The sequence below is a fragment of the Mercenaria mercenaria genome, chromosome 7 (genome assembly GCF_021730395.1).
Source record: "Mercenaria mercenaria strain notata chromosome 7, MADL_Memer_1, whole genome shotgun sequence".
NCBI lineage: Eukaryota > Metazoa > Mollusca > Bivalvia > Venerida > Veneridae > Mercenaria > Mercenaria mercenaria.
The window spans coordinates 74,865,160-74,885,505 of record NC_069367.1 but is presented as its reverse complement, the minus strand read 5'-3'; the positions used below and the strand labels follow the sequence as shown (position 1 = coordinate 74,885,505).

Here is a 20,346-nt window from a genome sequence, read left to right as displayed (position 1 = left end):
TTTATTTTGTTTGCTGAGCAGGATATCAATGTACAAAACATTAAATACAAATTTCGTAAAACATATATAGTTGTAAGTTAATATAAGTATATATTACTATTTACATTCCTTTTAATATCTACAAATTGTAACTTTTCCTCGTATTTTTTACAAAATATAAATGTATATAGCTACATGCTAAATAATTTACGCCAGTATTCAACCTAGTGTCATTAATAATTTGAACTAGCTAATTCTGGTTTTTGTATTGAAACGTTGTAAACGACTGCACCAAACTTGTCCATCAATGAAACAACAATGCCGCACAGAAAAAACTCCCGTAGAAGAAACCTGTACCCGTGGCAAATGCAAAGCTGTTCTCCGGACATAGGATGTCGGGATATTCTCATCTCTACGGTACATCGTGAACATACAAAAACAATGATTCTCTAAGACTCTGCTCTAATCTGCTTATTTACAGTCTGTACTTTAAAAATGTAGTACGTTACATATTTCTAACTAAATTTGAACATTGTAAAAGTTTACTTTGAACAACTTTAATACCTATATTTTGAACTTGAATACTCTGTTGACGTGTAACTTACGAAACAAAGAGTGTTGACAACTCGAAGCTTAGCGTAGAACTGATTTTCAACACACCAAAATCGCTCACCAATATTTAATCCCTTATACAACGCTTGAGCGATTTTGTGATATACCATGTCAAGACAACAGTTCTCCTCTATACTACGTAATACGTAATACGGAGAACTTTAAAATCTTTATCTATAGAAGGTAGCAAATGAAGATAAAGATTAGTGAAAAGTACAAATGATACTTCTTACCATTAAATGTGGCCTTCTGAACAACAACAACCAAATAAAATTTACACTATCACATATGCTAATAAATATCACATTCATTCCTAGACAAATACCCCTTAAAATATATATCACCTATAAGTATCCATTTATACAATTTCCATTTAGGCAATCAATTAGTGTCATAATATATACATGCATAATTATATTATAATGGCATAGTTGTTATTCAGCTGATATAAACAAAGATTCTTTAGGCAGTCAAATGCAAGATACACTTTTTATATTTCTTTTTAAAAGATGCTAGAAAACATGTTGAGCAAATTTCATTTGGTATTGAATTCTAAACAAAAACATTCAAAACATTTTTAATTAAAGATCAGTATACTTATCTGAAACAGCCTTGAACAGGCCTTAAAACAATGCAAATTCAAACAAAATCTGCTCCGTCATGTATGCAAAAATATTATGTCCGACTTCCCTTCATAAGTCTTGCTATATCTCTATAATTCCACTATGTACCTTGTCTTTAATATTCACTGCTTAGCAATGTTAAGATTCTATATTTGATGTTTACAGTTTTACAGTTTTATTTCATATAAATCCATTAGGCTAAGAAGCCCATGAGGCATACAAGTACAAAATTTTATGGTGAATAGTGACTGGCTGGAATAGAACTGCATGTATTTACATCATGCAAGAATATATGGAAATATGCTATGAGAAAAATAAACAATTAAAAAGTGCAAATTAACAGAATCATTATTTATATTGATATTCTTATTCACAGCACTATGGTTTTGTTACCAAGGACAATTCATTTATATTTTTGGGTATAATAACATTGCATAATATATCGTTAATGATTACCATATAACACTTCATTGCATTTCTTAAAAGCATTGTATATGAATGTTCCAAGCTTTCTTACACTCATTTTGTTTTCATCATTTAATAAATCTACAAATTTAAACATGTTTTGTCTTCTCCAGTATTTCGATGGTATATATGTGCATCTAAGTTTATTATATATTACACATTGTATTATAAAATGATACTCGTCTTCTAAGACGTTACAAACATGACATAATCTTTCATTTAATGGTGTAGCTGCTGGTCTTGACCAACGCCCTGCTTCTATTTGTAATCTATGAGAAGAAACTCTTAATCTCACTAATGACTGACAAAATCTATTGTTTGCAATATATTCTAAGTATGGCTGGAACCTAAAATTTGAAATATTTCTGTAAAATAATGCTCTACTCGAGTTTTCTAATCTCTTGTGCCAATTTTGACTGAACTGATCGTGTAACCTTTGTTTAACTACAGATAGAAACATACCAATATCACCAACACTTTGTTGTAACCATACAACATAAAAACCAAGAGTACATAAGTTTTTTTTACTAAAGAACACCAGTTTACCTTATTTGGACCAAACATTTGCACATTTCAGACAACTGACTGGACAGTTTACTTTCATTTTGCCACTTGTTCACAAGTAACTAGAAACATGGAAAGGCAGGTTGGAGTACACTGTACGGAACAGTGACATAGGTTCCACGAAGCATCGTGTACAGACACATTTTTTAAATGAGTTAATGAATGATTTAGGGCCCTGAATGGTTACATTTCAAATCTAACCAAGCTTTTTATTTTTATTATCTGTATCACCTGGGTGAATTATTTCTAAGATTTTAAATGATTTTAACCATTAAAAAAAAATATTATAAAATCATAACTCCTTATCTGCAAATTTGACTTAAAAATGAAATAAACTACGTGAAATTCTACATATTTTTTTCCAACTTTATCAAAATACAACAGTTTCAGTGTAAGTTACTAAAACAATGCTGAATAAATATATATAAAAATTTATGACATACATTTGTACAAGAATTTATTTGAAATACTTTTCTTTTATACCCTCAGTCGTAAAGTTGGCAATTTTCAGGAAAAAATTCTGGTCTCGACATTTTTTTTTTTTTAAGTTATAAGTGTTATATGTGTGATGACTACATACAAATTATTTGTATCATTGTATGAAACAAATACATAAAGAAAATCTACTTTTACCATCTGATTTTCTAAAAATACCTTCTTTTAGAGTAGGGGTAAAATATACCTTCTTTTAGAGTAGGGGCAAAAATATAAACAAAAGCTTTATACTGTAAACCTAAATTCACAAGATTTTAAAACAAAGAACTCCCATTTTTTTTTTTACTTCTGTTAATGAAAAATGCATGTTACACTTGTACATAAAAATAAATATAGTAGTAATAATCCTTTTAATAAAGTAAAATGTTGATATACATATAATAATATGTTCTAATAGTTCAAAAAAGATAACCAAATCAAAGCATAAAACTTGACATACAGATCAAGACACATCATTTTTGAACATTCTTACTCTTTCAAAATTAAAATATGGGGCATAAGCAATGAGGTATGATAAAATTATTTTTAAATACTCCACAAGGTTTGGAATAACTGTCTCTAATGCCCTCTTTGTGTTTGTAACACATGGTTGTCCTTCACTATATCAACAATGTACTGTTCCTCAGCCCATCTTCTCCCTTGTGCTTGACAATTACTTTCAAAATGATTTCGGTTGAGGCCTGAATATTTGATGTAGATTTTGGAGAATAATTAAATAAAAGCATTGTTTTAGGTGATATTGACACATATTTTCAAAGATTTTCTAATGCTTTAACATCCTTCTTGGCATTATGTGTTCCATAGCTTTCACTCTCCATAACTTCCACTCAAAAGTTTCTGTACAAGATCTTGTTTGTACGAGAAAGTGCCAGGAAGAAGTTTACGTAAATCTGTTAGAGAATCAAGAAATCCAGACGCACATTTAAAAAAACTCTCACGAATTTTACAACAAGCTACTGCTTTCATCAGAACTGGAAAGTCAAATCTTCTGCCATTGCGGGCCACCAGAATGACATTGTCAAATTGTTCTAGCCTTTTACAAAACATTTTCCAGTGATGGAGTTATAAATTTTGCTTCCACTGGCATTCCATTTACTGACAGAGTTACTACCTGACATTACAATTCCAGTAACTTGTTGGGCTGTTGCGGTGATCAGTGTTTTAGGTAAAACGTATGTATTGAAGGAATGTCTACTGTTCAGCTCTGCAGCAGCTATCAGTGTGATATGAGGAAAATGTCCGCCTTGAACTGCAAAGACAACAACAATAAAATATGATATGAGCCAGATGGTGTTTGTTCTCTGGTGGTCATAACTCTGATGGTAAATTTTGACCCTTTAAGGTGCCATAACTCTGGGACCCATGATGGGATCTGGCCAATTTTTCAAAGGAACTGAAATATTATGCTAATACAACTTGTGTGCAAGTTTGATTAAAACTGATTGCAAACTGCTGTCTCTATTGTGTTCACAAGAAATTGTGGACGGACAACAGACTAAGGACAATCACAAAAACTCACCTAGTTTCTACGTGACAGTTGAGCTAAAAACATTTCTATCATTGTTATGATTCTCTACTTCCTTCTGTGCTGTTTCAATAACACAAGAAATAGTGGACAGACAACAGACCAAGGACGATCACAAAAACTCACCTAGTTTCTACGTGACAGTTGAGCTAAAAACATTTCTATCATAGTTATGATTCTCTACTTCCTTCTGTGCTGTTTCAATTGGAAATATTCAGATGTTTTTTATCTTACAAATATCATAGAAATATTTTGCAAGGAATATTTACTGAGGCTGATAGTTTCCGAATGTTGGCTCTCCGGGAACCAGGGTTACAGGCTTGAACTCCCCTCTTGAAACAGGATCAGTGGCAGCTTCTCAACATAAACTGTGTCCTTGTGACAAACTCCTAAATAAATATACTCTCACCCATTGAGCTGAACAGACTGGATAACACTATTACAGAATAAAAGCTTACATGTTAAACTGTCAAATCCTCTTTTGTGCCAAGCCGTGTCGCCTGCACATGACATTCCAGTTCTAGTTTGGCATGGAAACTGTTTTTTCCATGTTCTGACAGCACTTCTGTTGACAGAGTGTTGATGATGACTGGGTTGACCTTTTTTCCTCATTTTTTAGAGATGCAGTCATTGTTGTCATCTACACAAGAATGCTTCGCTGCCTTGTCAATTTCTACTTGCGCCCTGATAAAAAAATAGTCAAATAATACACAAACTGTTAATTAAAAAATCAATTTATTTAAAAGCAAAGAGCTGCGTTCAATAAACACTGGATGACCCTGGTGGCATCCATGTCGATACAAAGCAACCTAAGTCCAAAACAAGGTCAACTTCAAGGTGATGTCTGAAGATGAGGAATGGTCACAAGTTACATCTGCATTAGTATCAACTTATTCTAGTTAGGGATACTGATGCTAGACGAAACAGTCCCATTTGGTTAACCTTGTACAGACTGACAAACAGACGTTCCCACAGATGGACCTTTACTGGGTATTTCTTTTGTTAAGAAGTACCCAATATGCGACAAAAAGTACCCAATAAACACTACGGAATGAACAGAATTTACTGTTACCTATCGTTCTCTGTACCCAACATTTCATTTGTGGGCTTGGATGGACAAACAGATAGGACAATCACTATACGCCTACTGCATCAGTACTAGGGGCATAAAAATAAACAGGACTTTCTAAGTGCATACAAGGCATAATCTGGCTAAAATGAAGAGTTATGGGACTTGATGCCATCAACTAGTTTTATAACCTAGAAGACACATGTGAAGTTTCAATTCAATATCTGCATGGTAGCTTTTGGAGATAGAAAACACTGGTTGAAATTTTACATGCAAGTTACTAAGTCCAAAAGGGGGCATAATATGCCAAAAATACATGTCAGAGTTATGGGACTTGACCCAGCGAGGTTGGTAATCATCTAGAAAAAGAAAAAATAAATTTCAAATATATGTCTTTTGATAATAGCTGTATGTACCTACATGCAAAACTTTAACCAGGATTTTCTAAGTCTAAAAGAGGGCATAATTTGACTATATGAGGGTCATGATGACCTAGGATCGCTCACCAGAGTAATATGAGCTACATGTTTCAAATGTCAAACTGATGTTTTTTAGAAAAATTTTGGGATATTTTCCAATGTACAATCAAGTAACCCCTGGGGCGGGGCCAATTTTACCCCGAGAGTCATGATTTGATCTAGGCCTTCTGGTTTATTTTTTGCAAATTTATGAAGATTTCCCTATGTACAATCAAGTAACCCCTGGGGGGTCAAGATTTGAACAACTTTTGTAAAGGTCCAATAGGCAATGCTACATGTCAAATATCTAAGCTCTAGGCCTTCTGCTTTTTTTTTAGAAAAAGATTTTTCTATGTATAATCAAGTAACCCCATGGGGTGGGGTTAATTTGACAGTAGGGGTCATGATTTGAACAAATTTTGTAGAAGTCTACTAGGCAATGTCATATGTCAAATATCTAAGATCTAGGCCTTCTAGTTTATTTTTAGAAAATTTTTGAAGATTTTTCTATGTAAAATCAAGTGACCCCTGGGGCGGGGTCAACTTGACCCTGGGGGTCATGATTTGAACAAATTTTGTAGAGGTCCACTAAGCAATGCTACATGTGAAATATCTAAGCTCTAGGCCTTCTGGTTTATTTCAAGAAATTTTTTTGAAGATTTTCCTATGTAAAATAAAGTGACCCCGGGGGTCATGATATGAACAAATTTTGTAGAGGTCCACTAAGCAATGCTACATGTCAAATATCTAAGCTCTAGGCCTTCTGATTTATTTTTAGAAAATTTTGAAGATTTTTCGATGTACAATCAAGAAACTCCATGGGGCGGGGTCAATTTTGTCCCCAGGGGACATGTTTGAACAAATTTTGTAGTGATCCACTAGACAATGATACACGTGAAATATCTACGCTCTAGGCCTTCAGGTTTACTTTTAGAAAAATTTTGAAGATTTTCCTATGTAAAATCAAGTGACCCCTGGGGTGGGGTCAATTTTGACCCCAGGGGTCATGATTTGAACAAATTTTGTAGAGGTCCACTGGGCAATGCTACATGTCAAATATCTAAGCTCTAGGCCTTCTGGTTTATTTTTAGAAAATTTTTGAAGACTTTTCCTATGTAAAATCAAGTGACCCCTGGGGCGGGGTCAATTTTGACCCCGGGGTCATGATTTGAACAATTTTAGTAGAGGTCCATTAGGCAATGCTACATGTCAAATATCTAAGCTATAGGGCTTCTGGTTTTTGTGAAGAAGATTTTTTACGATTTTCCTATGTAAAATCAAGTGACCTCTGGGGCAGGGTCAATTTTGACCCCGGGGTCATGATTTGAACAAAATTGGTAGAGGTCTACTAGGCAATGCTTCAAACCAAATATCTAAGCTCTAGGTCTTCTGGTTTTTGAGAAGAATTTTAAAGTTTTTCCTTTCGGTTGCCATGGCAACCAGAATTCTGCACAGAATTCAATTCTTTGAACAATGTCTAAAGAAGGTTTTTTTCTAGCTAATTTGGGAACATAGCCTATACCCCCAGAACTGGGAATCTGGACGCATAAATGTTCCAAATTGGGAAATATTTAGTCCCATAATATATAGTAAGGATGTGTGTAAGCACTTTCTCATACACTTGATTCCCATTGTAGAACATCTTTAAACATACTTCCATTACGAAATTGTCCATAACTTGGTCAATTTTTGTGCAATTTTGATGAATTTTCTTTTTCTGAATGTAGATTGGGAATTTTTGCATTAATTTTGGGAAAAATACATACTTTTTAGCATTGGGAATATAGCCGAAAAACGGCTATAAAAACAGCCGGAAAAAAAACCCTGTCACAGTTGCGAGGTTCAATCAACCGGCTGGGTGTATGTTCTCCATGACTATCAAAAAAATGTTGTTAAACCCAAAACAAACAAATAGACTTTGCTTAGACTTCTTAATTTGATTTCTCTTAAATTCCTTGACAATACTTATTTAAGTTTTGAAAAATATATTTCAGACCTCCTCATTACAATGTTAAGAAAACCCTTATATACCATCATGCTTAAAATACATGACATCTCAACCTCTCTCAAACTGATACAAAGTTTAGAAATTACATGTACATCAATATTACTACGTCAAAGGTAATTAATTTTAGCAGATTTCTGCAAAACACTGTATGAGAAGTCACACGACTTACCTAACCAATCTACTGCTTCTTTGACTAGAATGCACTGTTCCAAGAACAACTTCTGCATTCAAATTGTCAGCCATTTTGCAAATAAACTGCCTCTCCAACTGATTCATCAATGATGGATAGTACTTTAACTCACTGTGATTGGTCAACATTATACCCTCACCGAGTTCTTCCAAGACGTCTCAACATCTACAAACACAAATACATGTACAGTCGACATCGTACTTGCAACCACCTCTATTAAGCGATTTTTGTATTAAACGACCAGTCAAAATCCCTCTCAAAAGTTTTCAGTACATAAACATATTCAATTAAACAACTTTTTTTTTTTAACGACTAGCGACCACATTAATGTAGTCCTGACAGGTAAAATACTGGACCAAAGTATCTTTTAAGCGACCGGGTACCAAAATTCTACCGCATTTCTTCATCTGTGTAATTAACCAATATGTTTTGCACGTGACTGAATGCAATTAACCTCTGTATCAGTCGAACTGACAATCTAGCCAAAATTTTCCCATTTGTGGACTTGGAAAAGAGTTTGAAACAGATTTTTAAACCATACATGTATGTTCATAATAAATACAGTTACATTAACAGTTGAACGACTTCTTTTCATCTGACTGAAATTCATTAAGAGACCACTTCTTAGCAGTCCCTTGAGTGGTCTCTTAATACAATGTCGACTGTATATACCACTTCAAACTGAGTAAAATAAATTTCCCACCTATTCTGATACCTACAAAGCTTAGAACTGTAATCAACCTTTTCTGCAGCTGTATAGACAACCGTCTAGATCACTCGGGTAAAATCCAGGATTTTTTGGTGTAATAAGTGTCACCTTTATTATTCAATCAACTGTCTCATTTTGCAAGACACTACTTTCATCCTTTTACAAGAAGACTTGTATGATAAGGATTTTCAGCAATGCAAAGAGGCCTTAATATTTCATATTCAACAAGAACACTGCAATTTGGAGCAATATAAGCCCAAAGGTATGACCTTTGACCCCTAAGTGTGACCTTGACCTTGAAGCGAGCCATCAGAAAGTCTGGCTCTGTATGTCGTCTTGATGTGGTGACTATTTATGCCAAGTTTCTTTTTAATCCTTCCAGCAGTTCAGGAGTTACAGAGCGGACATGAAACATAGTCATATGATCTTTGACCCCAAAGTTTGACCTGACCTTGAAGCGAGTCATCCAAAACATGCGCTCTGCATGTCGTTTTGATGTGGTGAACATTTGTGTCAAGTCTCTCCAAAACCCTTCAAGGGGTTAAAGAGTTACAGAGCACACACAAAATTGCTAAAAGACGGATGGACACCAGGTGGCATGTTGTTACTATAAATAGCTTATATTTATGGACCTTAGACCTAGGGACCTGGTTCTTGTGCATGACACTGTCTCATGATGGTGAACAACTGTGCCAAGTTTCATTAAAATCCCTCCATGCATGTAGAAGGTATGCTTCGGACAAAGTCTGTGGACGCTGCCCACCCGCCAGAATCTTGAGCATTCAACAGTAAAAAACCGCAAATTTATTGTTGCTGCTAGAGGGCGCTTCGATGTCAAAACTATATCAGACATTAATTTAAACAAGAGCTGTCACTTATGGTGACAAATGCCCCCACAGCACCTCGACCTTTGACCTGGTGACCCCAAAGTCAGAAGGGGTGGTGTACTCAATAAGTACTATCAGCATTGTGAAGTTTGAAGGTCCTGGGTGAAGTGGTTCGCGAGTAAAGTGCCTTCATGCAAAAAGTTAACGTTGACCCCTGTGACCTTGACCTGGTGACCCCAAAGTCAGTAGGGTTGGTGTACTCATAAAGTACTATCAGCATGTCAAGTTTGAAGGTCCTGGGTGCAGTGGTTCGCGAGTAAAGTGCCTTCATGCAAAAAGTTACGTTGACTCCTGTGACCTTGACCTTAGACCTGGTGACCCCAAAGTCAGTAGGGTTGGTGTACTCATAAAGTACTATCAGCATGTGAAGTTTGAAGATCCTGGGTGCAGCGGTTCGCGAGTAAAGTGCCTTCATGCAAAAAGTTAACATTGTGACTAACGAAGGGACGGACAGTTATAACTAATATGCCTCCCTTCGGGGGCATAAAAATGCATCATTTGAAAGGGAATGCATTATCGTTCAGTTATGCCAAAAATCATCACAATCTGTGATGGTGCCAAAATTCGTGAGGAAAGTACCCTTACAGAAGCAAGCCTCTGTGGCGTACATGCTGCGTATTTGCTGTGTATATGCCACGAACACAGTAGTACGCCAGAGGAGTACATTTTACATACACCGCATGCCGCGTACATGTCGCGTACTATTTCGACGAGTACACAGCATGTACGCAGGAGGTCACTAGTACACTTCAAGTACGCAGCACAGACTCTGAAAATTTAAGGAGTACACTGCATGTACGCAGGAGGGACTTGTATAAGAAAATAGTACACTGCATGTACACCGCAGATACTTTGAAATTTGTGCAGTACACTTCATATACGCGGGAAAGACTTGTACAATTTCTTTTGGCATTTATACTTAGTTTTTTTTTTATAAGTTAAAGTCTGAAGTAAACTTCATAAACGCGGGAGGGACTTGTTCATTTTCTTTTGGTGTTTTGTACTTTGAAGTTTTTTAGGTAAAAGTCTGAAGTACACTTCATGCAGGAAGGATTTGTACATTTTTTTTTTTTTTTTGGAAGCAAGAACTTGATTTCCGAGTAACTTTTGTCTTAATAGCATAGAATAGTTCAGATTACCGGTATTCTGAACAATGAAAATTTGCCAAACTATTTGCAATGTTCATTTGTGAAGCTTACATCTTAGTGATTTCTGAGCTGCACCTTGCATGCAGTGTAAAAATATATTCTTTTTCATTTTGAATTAATCCTGGAGCTTTCTAACTTGGATAATTGAAAAGCCTTATTTGAACTTTGTTGCATTACATTTTGTAATACATGAAATAATTACCAAGATAATGCCTCAACAGCGCCCGAATGAGAAGAATTAATAGCTCTCTCTGTTATTTGAATACTCTAAGCAAAACACCTTTCTATCATGTTTTATAAACTTTATAATAAAGGCTTTAATGCTCATTATGTTAACTCATTAAGGCCTCACCAAATTAAAAAGTTGTTCATTGGATTTGCCGCTCGTATATTTTCAGAACGTTTTTGGCTAATTGAGCTTGCCCCATTGGAAAAAATCAATCCAAAATTTTTTGGTGCGCTACTTTCTACAGAAGTAAAAGTGTATAAATGCTTATATAATTCCAGTCATAGATTGTTCTCAGATGGATTTTAATCAAAATAAATACATACTACGCACACATCGTCTATAATAAATCATAACACTTATATTTAGTTGCATTAAAGTTGTTTCCCCTTTATGCAGTTACGCCATTTTCTTCAAATGTTTACCAAATTATATGCTACAAAAATTGATTTATTTCATTGAAAAGTGGATGAAGAAAAGCATACTAATTTATTTGATAGCATCAATCTACATTATTTTGGTAAGGGTAAATACTTATTGATGCATGTCACTTATCTTTCTTCTGTTTTTTTCTGTCCAAATGATCAGCATTTGCATACGAAAGTTGGTGGGGTAAGGAATTTACATTATCACAGCAGTTTCGCCACAAGAGTACACAGCATGTATACAGCAGGAGTACACAGCATGTACGCCGCAGGACTCGGGCCAGGAGTACACATCATGTACGCCGCAGGACTCGGGCCAGGAGTACACAGCATGTACGCCGCAGGGGTAGTACACCGCAGGCTCATTTGCATGTGAAAAGTGTATGTGCCGCGTACATGCTGCGTACTATTTCCCGCATACTAAATTCCTCTGGAGCGTACATCCTGTGTACTATGTAGTCCACAGCATGTACGCAGCAAGTAGTACGCGGCAGAGCTCATTTGCATGTCAAAAGTGTACTACAAACGTACTGTCGGTGTATGTGCGGTGTATATCCTGCGTACTATTTAAAGCCCTTGATTTCAGTACACATCATGTACGCATCATATACGCTGTATGTACACAGCAAGAGTATGCAGCAGGCCTTTTTCTTCTGTAAGGGTAGCGAGCCACGTTAAGGCGAACCAACCGACACAAAAAGGCCATATATCGCCAAAAACAAGCGCTTTGAAAACGTAAATTGTAAAGCATCTCTAAATAACCATTATGTAAATATGTATAAACATATAAAATGTAAAGTAAATTGTAAAGCACGTCTAATAACATTTATGCAAAAACATATATAAAGGATTCAAATATTAGTGACAAACAACAATATTGCAAAATGTGTAAATAAAAATATATGGTTTCAGATTGTGATAAATGCCTATCTGCTTTAAAAAGGACAAAGTATTGCTGACTGAAATGTTTTCAAATAACTCTTTCATAGATTGAACGTCTGTCACCTAGATGACTTCCTCATAAAGAATTCTGCAATCCATGTAATTTCAGACACACACGGAGGCCCCGCACCCCTTCCCCGCCCCACCATGTCCAGTAGGATAGCTCTCCTTATACTTCGTATAGTTGAGCTAAAAATTATAACAGTATTGCATAGTACCTCATCTGAATCAAAGGATTGTGGTTAGTGCTGCAACATGTACTTACTCATATCCTTTCCTCTGTTTCCTGAATAAACCGTCCCACAATTGATACTCCTTGTTTGCCATCAAGTTACTGCCATGTGTGAAGGACAGGTCCTCAAGGTCAAATTTACTTACAAACCAAAGCTAGCTCCTGTAAATATTTACAAGTGTGAAAGGTAAAATACATATTTTGAAAATACACTCTGAATGGTCTTTACAGGTAAAGTTTGCATTTTGAAACTATATTTGTCAGACCCAATGTTTATTCAGTAATAATAGAGATAGCGTGAAAGTGCATCAAAACTTTAATCTGAAATTCTAAGTAAAAAGCTGGTACTGTGCAGACAAGGTCAAAATAGCTAATTTTGGCCCTTTCAGGGGCCATAACTCTAGAACCCATAATGGGATCTAGCCAGTTCAAGAAAGAAAACAAGATCTTATGGTAATACAAGTTGTGTGCAAGTTTGGTAAAAATAAAATCATAAATGAAAGCTGCTATTGTGCAGACAAGCAATTGTTGATGCACAAAAGTAGCAAATTCTGGCCCTTTAAGTGACAGTAACTCTAGAACCCATGATAAGATCTGACCAGTTTTCAAAAGGAACCGAGATATGCCAATACAAGTTCTGTACAAGTTTGATCAAAATTGCTTGCAAAATGTGGTCTCTATCGTGTTCACAAGAAATTGTGGACGGACGGCAGGAAGACGGATGGATGACAGACGAAGGGCGATCACAAGAGCTCACCCTGTCACTAAGTGACAGGTGACCTAAAATACATTAACCAAGGTGGGGATGCAGAGAGACGCAAATGCCAACACGGGTCGAGTAGGATAGTCCTCCTTATACTTGGTATAGCTGAGCTAAAAAAACATTTTGACCTTTTGACTTCCAAGTGCGACCTTAACCTTTCAGCTGTCTGGATTTTGCATATGACGCATAGCTTTATTCAGGGGAATATTTGTGTTAACTGATATATTAATCCTATTTTGCATGACAAAGTTACAGACCAGACAAGATAAAAAATTCTATTGAACTTTGAAGTGTAACCTTGGCCTTTAAGCTAGGGTTCTTGGTGTTGCATATAACATGTCATCTCGTCAATGGAAACATGCTGAGTAATACTGTAATCCCTTGATGGATAGTTAATGACCGGACAGGAAAAAAAACCCTGTCAACCTTTGACCCCCCAATTGTGACCTTGACCTTTGAGCTAGGGCTTCAGGTTTTGCACATGACACACTGTCTTATCATGTGAAATATTTGTGCCAAGTAATATTTAAATTCCTTAATGAATGTTATGAACTGGACACGAAACAGACCCTGTTTATGCCATGTAAACATTTGACTGCCAAGTGTGAGCTAGGGGTCTCAAAGTTTTGCATGGAACATCGTCTTATTATGAGGTATATTTGTGTCAAGTAATCCTTTCATGGATAGCAGAGTTATGGACTGGACAGGAAAAAGGCCCTGCTGACCTTTGACCTCCTATTGTGATCTTGACTTTTGAGCCAGGGGTACGGTCATATGCATGCTATATTGTCTCATCATGGGGAACACTTGTTCCAAGTAATATTAAAATCCCTTCACGAATGACAGACTGGTGGACCAGACATGAAATTTTGAATGGACAGATGAATGGAAAAGTGCATTCCTATAGTCCCCGAAACTGGTAGGGGACTAATAATTCAATGCATCAAATGATCATGGCAGATGCAATTTACCAATTATCAAACAAAACCTTTCTATTTCAATGACCAAACAGTCTGTCTTCTCCTAAGCCTGCCCTTCATTGTATCACCTGCTCATTCCGTTTGATTTACACATATAAGCTCTTAATTCTTCCCACTGCTCTGCTAACATATCCATCATTAACCTCTTACCTATGTGTCATCTGTATCCATGGCCTTTATGTCTGCCGCGACTTGACTTTTCCTTGCATGATCTCTCCTTGACCTCTCCCTCTTTATCTATAGCCTGAAGGGCTTGTAGAATCTTCAACAGTTGTGGTTTATTCTCAATCTTCTCTTTCTCATTCTGTGCCTGAGCCAGTCATGAACAGCAAAGGACTGAAAAAGAATTGTTTCAATCTCAGTAAGAAGCCAATTCTGAGCCAAGGGACAATGTGAACTTTATCTAATGATAACAAATCATCATTTACATTTGTATAACAAAATTAAGAACCTAGATGCCTGTAACCACCTCAGTCCATCATTTCAATCTACTTATTTTTCTTGCAACTGGCAGACCAATTAATGTGACAGGAAAACTTGCACAACTGGTATACACCAGATGCACTGTTAATGCAGCAATTAAGCAATTCCAGTAATGAATGAAATACCAAGAAAATTAGATTATGGTTACTTACTAATTCCTCTGTACTGTCCGAGGACTTCAATGAAAACAAAGGCATCCACACCCAGCAGCATGACTAGTTGGTTCTCTGCTTTCCTGTAATCACCAGATGCCTGTAATATCAAATCCAAACATTAACCAATCAGAGTCAGAATCCAAAACACAGTAGCATTACTAGCTGGTTCTCTGTAATCACCAGATGCCTGTAATATAAAATTCAAACATTAACCAATCTGAGTCAGAATCCAAAACACAGTAACATGACTAGCTGGTTCTCTGTAATCACCAGATGCCTGAACATTAACCAATCTGAGCCAGAATCCAAACACAGTAACATGACTAGTTGGTTCTCTGATTCCCTGTAATCACCAGATGCCTGTAATATAAAATTCAAAAATTAACCAATCTGAGCCAGAATCCAAACAGTAACACGACTAGTTGGTTCTCTGCTTCCCTGTAATCACCAGATGCCTGTAATATAAAATTCAAACACCAAAATATTAGCTTGGCCAAGCTTCTATCATACTGGTAACTCACTCACAAACCACTCTCTAGACTACAGTTTAATTCCCTATCTACCTGAAAGAGAAAGGGGCATCTAAGAATGGCTCTGGCAATGCAGAGTTCCCTATCCAGGGGCACCTATCTAAGAATGGCTCTGTCAATGCAGAGTTCCAATCCAAACTAAAAACAATACTTTCTGGTACCTTTAGTTTCACACTTTGAAGGACAGCAAGATCAAACAGTCACAGGTTCGATCCCAGCGCAAGTGGTAGGTTCGATCCTAGCCCAAGTGGTAGGCTCTCTGCCAGGCTACGGTCAAAGGTTCGATCCCAGTGACAGTGGTAGGTTCGATCCCAGCCCTTGTGGTAGGCTATGTGCCGGGCTACGGTCACAGGTTCGATCCCAGCCCAAGTGGTAGGCTCTCTGCCTGGCTACAGTCACACGTTTGATCCCAGCACAAGTGGTAGCTTTAATCCCAGCACAAGTAGTAAGTTCTCTGCCGGGCTAAAGTAACAGGTTCAATCCCAGCACAAGTGGTAGGTTCTCTGCCAGGCTACAGCTCGCCCGCTTAGCTCAGTAGGTAAGTGTTGGTCTACGGATCTCAGGGTCGCGAGTTCGATCCTTGGGCGGGGCGTATGTTCTCCGTCACTATTTGATAAATGACTGTGTCTGAAATCATTAGTCCTCCACCCCTGATTCATGTGGGGAAGTTGGCAGTTACTTACAGAGAACAGGTTTGTACTGGCACAGAATCCAGGAACACAAGTTAGGTTAACAGCCTGCGGTTACATGACTGGAATACTGTTGAAAAACGGCGTTAAACCCAAAACAAAAAAATCTGCCAGGCTACGGTCACAAGTTCGACCCCAGCACAAGTGGTAGTTTCTCTGTCGGGCTACGCTCACAGGTTTGATCCCAGCGCAAGTGGTAGGTTCTCTACCAGGCACCCAAACACCCAGTAGCTTAAGAGATTTAGCTTAAACAATTTTCACTGTCCGCCAAAATGTGAGCCTGTCCAATGTAATGTCCTAATCCTCTTTCACAATTTGCAATTACTTACTGCTCTTGACACCACCCATTTGATTCTAAAGACCAGTTACATTATTTTTTAGCAGGCTTCAAATGCCTTTCCAAAGGAGACGCATTATCCGCCTGCATACTTACATAACCTTATACTTGAGAGATCTTCCCTTATCTACACAATTTAGTTCCCTATCTAGCTGAAAGAGAAAAGGACACCTAAGAATGGCTCTGCAAATGCAGAGTTCCCTATCCAAGGGACACGGACGAATGGTGATCACAAAAGCTCACCTTGTCATTATGTCGTCACCTCAACGCAACAAAGTTGTATCATACTATAAATTTATAATAAGATATGACCGTTGCGTTGAGGTGATGATGTGATGATGTGACAGGTGAGCTAATACTTATCCTAGGCTTCACATTCTGGGGGAACAGCAAGAAAGAGGAATTTTGACATAACCAATAAAAAAACACCTTCTACAACCGGAATTATTTGTTTGTTTTGTTTTGGGTTTAACACCGTTTTTCAACAGTATTTCAGTCATGTAATGGCGGGCAGTTAACGTTGGGGGACTAATGATTTCAGACACAATGTCGTTTCAAATAGTCATGGAGAACATATACGCCCCGCCCGAGGATCAAACTCATGACCCGGTGATCCGTAGACCAACGCTATATCTACTTAGCTAAGCCGGTGGGCGTCACAGGTTCCATTCCAGCACAGATGGTAGATTTGATTCCAGCCCAAGCGGTAGGTTCTCTGCCTGGTTATGGTCACATATTTGATCCCAGCACATGGTAGGTTCTCTGCATGGCTACACAGGACAAGGCAGTCTGAAAAATAGCTTAATCCCCCGCCACTGTTATGGATAGTAAAAGGGTAAACCTTTCACCTTTAGTAGAGGGGGATTAAAAATGTTGCTGAAATCAAACAAACATATGTAAGAAACCTATGCATATATATTTATAAACAACAATTCATATAGTTATCTTTTTTGGTTTTGAAATTACAGTCTAGTAGCCCAAGGTCAGTGTGATGTAGGAGACCTGTCAAGTTTTGTCCAGAACGTATATACCTAGTAGACTCTGGTTTTCTTACTTATTGTTAGATATGCAAGTCTTGCTTATAAAAATTTTTAATTCAAACATAACAAAAATTTAAAGATAAACATGAATGTACTTAATTAATTTCTGAAACTTGGTCCTAAATTAAATGCTCTAGCAGTTCAAAAATAATAGAATGGATTAATGATGGGTGACTCACAGTCAGAAATTATCTATTAAACAATGCATGTGGGGGCATACATCCAATTAATAGATAATAACAAAGGAAAAGGCATTGAATCAACGGAACAAAAACCCCAAAATTTTAAACAATACTGGAAATTCAAAAATTTAATGATAGAAACAAATGTACTTACTAACTTTTAAGTCTTGCCTATAAAAATTATTAATTCAAACATACCAAAAATTTAAATATAAACATGAATGTACTTAATTAATTTCTGAAACTTAGTCCTAATGCTCTAGCAGTTCAAAAATGAAGAATGGATTAATGATGGGTGACTCACAGTCAGAAATTACCTATTAAACAATGCATGTGGGGGCATACAGCCAAGTAATAGATAATAACAAAGGAAAAGGCATCGAATCAACCCAACAAAAAACACAAAATTTTAAATAATACTGGAAATTCAAAAATTCTAATGATAGAAACAAATTTACTTATTAATTTCTGAGTCTTGCCATAAAACTTATTAATTCAAACATACAATAAATTTAAAGATAAACATGAATGTACTTATTATTTCTGAAACTTAGTCCAATTAATGCCTAGCAGTTCAAAAAAATAATGGATTAATGATGGGTGACTCACAGTCAGAAATTACCTATTAAACAATGCATGTGGGGGCATACAGCCAAGTAATAGATAATAACAAAGGAAAAGGCAATGAATCAACCCAACAAAAACACAAAATTTTAAAAATACTGAAATTCAAAAATTCAATATAGAAACAAATGTACTTATAATTTTAAGTCTTGCCTATAAAATTATTAATTCAAACATAACAAAAATTTAAAGATAAACATGAATGTACTTAATTAATTTCTGAAACTTAGTCCTAAATTGCTCTAGCAGTTCAAAAATAATGTGATTAATGATGGGTGACTCACAGTCAGAAATATACTATTAAACAATGCATGTGGGGGCATACAGCCAAGTAATAGATAATAACAAAGGAAAAGGCAACGAATCAACCCAACAAAAACACAAAATTTAAATAATACTGGAAATTCAAAAATTCAATGATAGAAACAAATGTACTTATTAATTTTGAGTCTTGCCTATTAAAACTTATTAATTCAAACATACCAAAAATTTAAATATAAACATGAATGTACTTAATTAATTTCTGAAACTTAGTCCTAATTGCTCTAGCAGTTCAAAAATGAAGAATGGATTAATGATGGGTGACTCACAGTCAGAAATTATCTATTAAACAATGCATGTGGGGGCATACATCCAAGTAATAGATAATAACAAAGGAAAAGGCATGAATCAACCCAACAAAAACCCCAAAATTTAAAAATACTGGAAATTCAAAAATTCAATGATAGAAACAAATGTACTTACTAATTTTGAGTCTTGCCTATAAAAATTATTAATTCAAACATAACAAAAATTTAAAGATAAACATGAATGTACTTAATTAATTTCTGAAACTTAGTCCTAATGTTCTAGCTGTTTAAAAATAATAGAATAGATTAATGATGGGTGACTCACAGTCAGAAATTATCTATTAAACAATGCATGTGGGGGCATAACATCCAATTATAGATAATAAGGAAAGGCATTGAATCAACCCAACAAAACCCAAATTTTTAAACAATACTGGAAATTCAAAAATTTAATGATAGAAAACAAATGTACTTACTAATTTTAAGTCTTGCCTATAAAAATTATTAATTCAAACATACCAAAAATTTAAATATAAACATGAATGTACTTAATTAATTTCTGAAACTTAGTCCTAATGTTCTAGCTGTTTCAAAAATAAAGAATGGATTAATGATGGGTGACTCACAGTCAGAAATTATCTATTAAACAATGCATGTGGGGGGCATACATCAATTAATAGATAATAAAAAGGAAAGGCATTGAATCAACCCAATAAAAACCCAAATATATTTAAAATACTGGAAATTCAAAAATTTAATGATAGTAGAAACAAATGTACTTACTAATTTCTGAGTCTTGCCTATAAAACTTATTAATTCAAACATAACAAAAATTTAAAGATAAACATGAATGTACTTAATTAATTTCTGAAACTTAGTCCTAATGTCTAGCTGTTTCAAAAATAAAGAATGGATTAATGATGGGTGACTCACAGTCAGAAATTATCTATTAAACAATGCATGTGGGGGGCATACATCAATTAATAGATAATAACAAAGGAAAGGCATGAATCAACCCAACAAAAACCCAAAATTTAAATTTAATATTGGAAATTCAAAAATTTAATGATAGAAACAAATTGTACTTATTAATTTCTTATTTTTACCTAACAAATTTGAAAGCAAAAATAAGAAGAAGATAATTAAAGAATAAATGAATTTGTATGAACTTAAATTTGAGAAGACATTAGTTGCTTAATTGATTCTACTGGTTAGATAATTAGTATAGTTAAGGGAGGGAGTAGAACGTCAGAAATATTTTATTAAACAATGCATGTGGGGGGCATACATCCAATTAATAGATAATAACAATGTAGGAAAGGCATCGAATCAACCCAACAAAAACCCCAAAATTTTAAATAATATTGGAAATTCAAAAATTTAATGATTTTTTTTTTTTTTTTTTTTTTGTTGGGTTTAACGTCGCACCGACAAAAA

General features: G+C 35.7%; 1 long non-coding RNA gene across 3 annotated transcripts; it reads right to left on the bottom strand.

The window, feature by feature from the left end:
- Positions 1 to 1,886: 1,886 nt before the first annotated feature.
- On the bottom strand, positions 1,887 to 18,163 carry LOC123541504 (uncharacterized). Of its 3 annotated transcripts, none has more exons than XR_008371804.1 (7): positions 17,132 to 18,163; positions 14,936 to 15,393; positions 14,451 to 14,636; positions 12,591 to 12,719; positions 7,968 to 8,153; positions 4,722 to 4,947; positions 1,887 to 3,987 (listed from the first exon to the last, which is right to left on the bottom strand). It is a non-coding gene; the product is annotated as an uncharacterized LOC123541504 (long non-coding RNA). The 3 variants fall into 3 exon arrangements; XR_008371805.1 differs by having other exon boundaries at positions 14,936 to 15,035; positions 17,132 to 18,158; XR_008371803.1 differs by lacking the exon at positions 17,132 to 18,163 and having other exon boundaries at positions 14,936 to 17,004.
- Positions 18,164 to 20,346: the final 2,183 nt, after the last annotated feature.